The sequence below is a fragment of the Rhinopithecus bieti genome, unplaced genomic scaffold (assembly GCF_001698545.2).
Source record: "Rhinopithecus bieti isolate Rb0 unplaced genomic scaffold, ASM169854v2 scaffold_23096, whole genome shotgun sequence".
NCBI lineage: Eukaryota > Metazoa > Chordata > Mammalia > Primates > Cercopithecidae > Rhinopithecus > Rhinopithecus bieti.
This window is the reverse complement of record NW_016810891.1, coordinates 822,817-829,632: the sequence shown is the minus strand read 5'-3', so window position 1 is coordinate 829,632 and position 6,816 is coordinate 822,817.

The following is a 6,816-nucleotide window of genomic DNA, read 5'->3' as shown; positions in this document are numbered from 1 at the left end:
AAGGGAAGTTTGTATGCAGCTGGCAAAGATTCAGCTGAACAGGAACATGTTAAATCTCTTGAGAGGTCAAGAGAAGCAGCAACTCAAAGGACAGTACACAAATGTCATGAAAAATAAATTATTTATAAGTGAGGCTAAGTTTAAATAAAAAATATACAATGAGATTTTTTTCAAATTTTATTTTTTAAAGACAGCACTGATTTTGCTGGGGAAAGGAGTCTTAATTTGGGAGCAATTGAATATTGAGAGCCAAATCTCTGCTAGGCACCCTGTTAAGAGGAATACCTCTTGTTAACAAGACAGGCACAACTGTTATTTGTTTAATTTATTTACAGTTTTGAGAGAAGAAAAAGAAAAGCTTCATCAGAAATCAAAGCCAGAGACACTAGTTTAAGTGAAACCATAATCTTTGGACTCCCCCCACCCCAAGACTTTCATATTTGCCCTCTTGCCTGAAATAGTACTACCATTAAGTTTTGTGCTGATATCTGCCTGGCTCACTCATGCACATCACGTCAGTCTCTTCTGCAGTGTCCTCTCCTCAGTGAAGCCATTTATTAACACACAGTCTAAATAGCACCCTCTTCATCCTTATTGTGACCCTACCTCATATTTCTCCCATAATTCTTACCACTTCCTTACATTGAATATTTTTCTGTTTTTTTAAAATTTTTTCTGCCTCCCATTGCAAAGCGAAATTATTGAGGAGTTTTATTTTGTTTACTGCTGTATCTTCAAGACCTAAGATAGTACCTGACACTTATATGGTCCTTGAAAAATTGCTAATGGAAGGAAGGAAGAAAGGAGGGAGGAGAAGAGGGAGGAAGAAATGAATGAACAAATGAAGGAAGGCAAAGAATAAATGAATGCAGTTGATTTTGCCTTCAATCTAGGCATAGATTTTTCTTTTCCTTCACTTGCCACCCACACTGAGCCTCAATCCTGATAATGCTACCTCTAAATACATTTGGATTTTTTCATTGCCATTGCCCTACTTCAATATACATCCATCTATTTTCCAGAGCTTAGTAATAGCCTCCTAAATTCTATTTCTTCCCTATTTCTTTGTTTTTACTTAGTCTCTTGAAATCTATTTACTTCCTAGAACTCAAGTCATCTTTTTAAAACATAAATCAAATATCATTACTTCTTATGACTTACCTTCTCTTAAAAGGAAAAATCCAGGTTGGGTGTAATGGCTCATGCTTGTAATCCCAGCACTTTGAGAGTCCCAGGTGGGCAGATCACTTGAGACCAGGAGTTCGAGACCTGCCTGGTCAACATGATGAAACCCTGTCTCTACTAAAAATACAAAAAATTGGCCTGGCGTGTTGGTGATGCATGCCTGTAATCCCAGCTACTTGGGAGGCTGAGGCAAGAGAGACTCTTGAACCCGAGAGGCAGAGGTTGCAGTGATCCAAGATCGTGCCACTGCACTCCAGCCTGGCTAACAGAACAAGACTTTTTCTCTAAATAAATAAATTAATTAATTAATTAAATTCAATAAAATCCAAGTTTACTTAGAATATTCTGATTTTTTACTGAATCCTTCAAGAGTCCGTTGTATGATTTGACCCTTAACTTGTCATCTCCTACATAATTTCCATACCCTTGACTCTTGGTCTCTCTTCACTCTAGCCATACTGTTCCTCTGACATTCAATCTCCTTTTCATCTCAGAACCCTTGGTTTTGATATATTTTATTTCTAGCAAACCTTTCTTATATTTGTTGTGGAAGACTCATAATTCATGGCCCAGTTTAAATAATATTTATTCAGATCTATCTTTTCCTTACTATCCCACTCTCTATATCTGCAATTATTCCCTCTTCCAGCTCCCTGTTGACTTTCCTTATAGCACTTGTATGGAAACACAGCTATCGTGGTCTTTTTTATTTAAATGGGTTTTAGTTTCTCTTCCTCTATAAAATGCAAAATTCATTAGGGCAGGGGCATAGTGTTCACTCATTATTACATATATAGCACCTGGAATCATATTGGATATGTAATCGTCAGGAACTTTGAAGTGTCAGAGATTTTACTCTCCTTGGAAGCTAACAAGTTAGTCTATCCCCCAGGCCATAGATGCTGGAAGGAGACATGATATTTCTGGCACAGAGACAAAGGACTTAATTACACACACCTTAACAGGCAGCATGTGCTTCTAGTGTGCCTTAATTCCCCCCAACTCACCAGTTATCCTTGAGATTGTGTGGAGCAGCCTAGGTGAACTGCATATATAGAGTGGGTCTGTGTTACAGCTGAGAAACTCCTAATTTTGGAAATCACAGCATTTAAAGGGCTTCAATCAAACCTACTCAACCTTTGTCTTGGAGGGAGACATTTTCATTATTTTTCTAGACAGCAAACAAACATATTCTATTCTCCTGAGTGAGACACTATCCCTAAAGGCAATGATGTTTTCTATGTAAAATCCTTTAAAGGACAGTCCAGAGCAAAATCTGGCAATGTCACTGTTCAAAAGACATGGAGAAATATGAGATCCATGCCAACAATAATGAGAATTCAATAAATGTTACTCATTTGATAAAAAAATCAACATAACTATATGTCAGGGTAGGGGTGATAGTAAAAGTTTAGGTGAGTAGGGGGGGAGTTCAGGCAAGCTGAAGGGATTTTGTGGGTGATCCTTTGTAAAGTAACTATACATGCGAGCTTGCCAATGTAATATTCTAAGGTGACAGGACAATAGGAATATACTAGTGAACAGTTCAGGCAGATATGTCTGGTGGAAATGGTTCTGATTGTGGTATATTTCTCAGGTTTCTTTTTTCCCCCTAATACTACATTATTCTCTAATGCATTTCTTTGTACATGATAATTTTCACCAAGCTGATGATTCTATTACAGCAGGGATAATATTCTAACAGCATAAAAGTTTCAATGTCTAATTTCTCATAGTTCAATCTTTGTCAATTTTTTCAATACTGCAGCATTTATTTTGCTCCCTATTCCTACCGAACATTGTCCAGAAAATGGTAATGAGATTTGGCTTTCCTTCTTCTTGGGTTCGCATATTCCTGTCTGGTTGAAAAGAAAGCTGCCTTTCTTTGAAAGCTTGAAAAAATAGCTTTTGTATATTACACAGGCCTGTAAATGAACAAGAATGTTATTGAATCTAAGTACTGCCTCATAATGTCTGTACTACTTTTTATGTCATTCAACTAAAAGCTCCCCTTGTCCAGTGAAGTATGAAATTTTGTATTCAACCCATCACACTTGGTGACGTATGCTCCTCTCTTAGTCAGTCAGTGAAGATTCTTTGTATGTCTTCTGTGTCGCCGAAGCTCTGTTAGGCCCAGGGCTTCAACTGTAAATAAGATATTATTTCTAGCCTAGCATATCTCACAGAGACCAATTTAAACAAATAATTGGAATAGGCTTAATTGTTTTACATTAAAATTATTGACATATTAGTGCCCATAGGTGTAATGGTCACAATGAGTAGGTATAGGCTTGGTACAGGAAATGCCCTTTGCACCTCAAAAAAGTGACATTTTATTTGCATATTGGGTGATGAAAAGGAATTCCCCAGTCAGAATAAGAGCAAGCAGGAGTAGGGCAGCAGGACAACAAAAAACCTTTCAGTCAAAGGACATTTTGAAATTTAGGTGTCATTTGAGAACATGGATTCTGATTTATGTCATTAATGAGCTCTCTGGCCTCACTATCTCAATTTCCTTGTTTGTGGAATGAGGCTATTGAGATAGGTGATTACTAAAATCCAATTGCAGCGGTTTCACTCTTATCAAGTTCAGATACTGTTATTTTGTGTTCTGAAATGGTCATGTCTTCATTTGCTCACTATTATGACAAGGTAACTGTTGATAGAACTCTGGTTTACTAAAGAAATTCCTTCTTAATGTATGGGCCATGATCAATAGTTGTTAATCTTTGCTTATAAAAACAGCATGATTTCACCATATCAAAACATTTGATAAATACTATTTTAATTTCCATTGTATATTTGCGATAATATACTTGAAATAAGTCAATCATCAAAAAAGATTTAAGTTATGAGTGAGCTGAGACTGTCAGAGACAAACTGCTCTGTCAACATTTATTTATTCAGAACCTTTTCCTTACTGCAAATGTTCAATAAGAAAAAATGTGTTCATTCCCTACCTATTAGTGCAGAATTAATACAGAATATTTCAGAAAATTATCTAAATTGCTGATAACTCAAGAGCATGAAAATTGCTCAGACTGGTTATAGATAAAATTTATTTAGTCATCTTCTAAAATTTTGATTTTTTTTCTTTGATTTTTTTTCAGCTAAGTATTTTGCCATTTCATTAGCCATGCAATGTAGTATTCATTAAGGAAATTATAATGCAAAACACATAGAGAATCTATTGGCCTGAACACATTAGCAGGGGTAATATTAAAGGCAAGATGATGTGCTTTATAGTTCATCTTTTGTCCTATATATTTATTTTCCTTTTTATGTCATCTTGTTACAGAAAATCTCTCATTCAGATTGAAACGGTTATATGTAAAAAAAGATATGATGTTTCTAACAGTTTACTTAAGATTTGACTTAAATAGCTTTCATCTTGTAAACTCCTCTTGACCTTTCATTACTTTTAAGCTTGGAACTCTTAGTTTCCTACTCAAAAATATTATTATTAGTATCAATGAATTGCCAGACAATTTTGATAGGAACATCACAACACTAAGGCATTTGCTTCATAGGTGCACATTTGTTAGCATCTTATATTATGTGCAGATAATTATAACCCATATTATTACCACAGATATATGTTAGTGTCTAGTTATCACAAAGCAGAAATGTTAGCTGAGCATAAAAATTAATGTCAGGATGAAGGGGATTACGCAGGCAGCCCTCTTCTACCTCCCACTTCCCAACTCAGCTGCAGGGATGATCAATGCTGCCATGGACTTAACATATCCAGGAACATGAGCCTTACATTTTGTCTTATCAGGGTGATGAAAACCAAAATTTAGGAGAACTTACTGGGAAAGGAGCAATCTCATTTACTTTTAGTCTTAATTCTGCCTCTTTTCTGCATTCTCACTGATGAAGCCAAATGTAGTAAGTACTACACGAGCATTCAGGGCAAAAACACTAGAAGCAAAGTATGATCTTTTTCTTTGCCTTGTTTATTGCACATAAATTTCCTCAGGAACTTTTCTGTGTGACAGCTGGATGATGGGTAAACAATAATCAGTATTTTGAGTCCAATGGCTCAAAAATCCATGTTGGTTGATATAGAATATTGTCAAGGATATAAAATCCTTGATACATCAATCAATTATAATGATTGATTGATGAACTGATCATAAATCCATTCACACTGGAGCTCAAAGATGTCAATTTAGGTAAAAACTTTAACATTTCTACATTAAATGCATGAATACCTACATAATTTGAGCTTACACTAAATGCAAATAAATTCAGAAAATATGTATTTTGCATAGCAGATTTATTTAAATGAAGTAAGAAAGGGTAATTACTTATTCCTTATATTTATATCAGACTTTATGATTTTCAGTATATTCTGACATAAAGAATCTTATTTAATCCTCAAAAAATATTATGAGGCTGGTAAGAGAGTGACAGTATCTAAATTTTGCAGATGAAAAAACTGAAGCTAAAAGATTAAAGATGTAGCAACTCAGTGAAAGGATTATTATTTCAATCAATTAGCATTTATTGAGTGCTTACTACATACAAGGTTTTGTGTGAAGCACTGAGACTAAAACAGTCAACCAAATAGAGAAAAATCCTTGTCCTGATAGAGCTTAAATTATTGGAGTAAAATATGGGAAATTAATAATATAATATCTGTCTTAGCTCAGGCTGCTATTTACCATAGACTAAATTACCATAGACTGTCTGGCATAGACAATAAACATTTATTTCTCACAATTCTCAAGGTTGTAAGTTCAAGATCAAGGTGCCAGTCAATTAGCTTACCGATGAGGACCCCATTTCCAAATTGCAGTTAGTCAGCTTCTTGCTGCCTCTTCAGATGGCCAAGAGAGGAAGCCCTAGCTCTTTCTAAGAATACTAATTCTATTGATATCATGGGAGCTTCATCCTCATGACCTAACCTAATTACATGTCTCAAACCTAATTACATCCCTCAAACTGCACCTACTAATACCATGCCATTGAGGATTAGGATCTCAACATATGAATTTTGGGGAAATAAAAACATGTAATATAATATAATATAATATAATATTTATACTGTTAATAATATACTGCTTATATTAGTAAGCTCCTATCCAACCCCCTTCATTCCTCATCTAAAACAAGAGTCAAGATTCAATCATTTTACTTCTTCACAGGAATAATAGCTGTCTATATCAGCTATACCTCAGTAAGTAATAGTTTCAGATCTACATCTGCTTTCCCAATATTCAAGATGAGAGATAAGAATGTTTTTATCTTGCCCTCACCTAAGAGATCCTATTCTCAAACTTTTGATCTTCTATGTCTTACTTCATATTAATTTTCTGCAAATTATTATTTTCAATTTGTACCAAACTTTAAAGATTGTGATAATAAATAAATGTTCAGTATGAATAGCCTCTCAAGTCCACCCCTCTCTTCATGATAAAAATTATACAAATCATTATTTTAAGAGAGAAACTGAGAAGTCAAATGTCTTGAAATCCAATTTAAGCTATATTGAAAAAACTGATTTCTTAAATAATATTTTATTATATATAATTAATTTGTACAAGTATAAACCCAAATCATTTAGAATGGGGAGTGCTGTGGTTTGAATATGTCCCCCAAAGTTCATGGGTTGCAAACTTGATC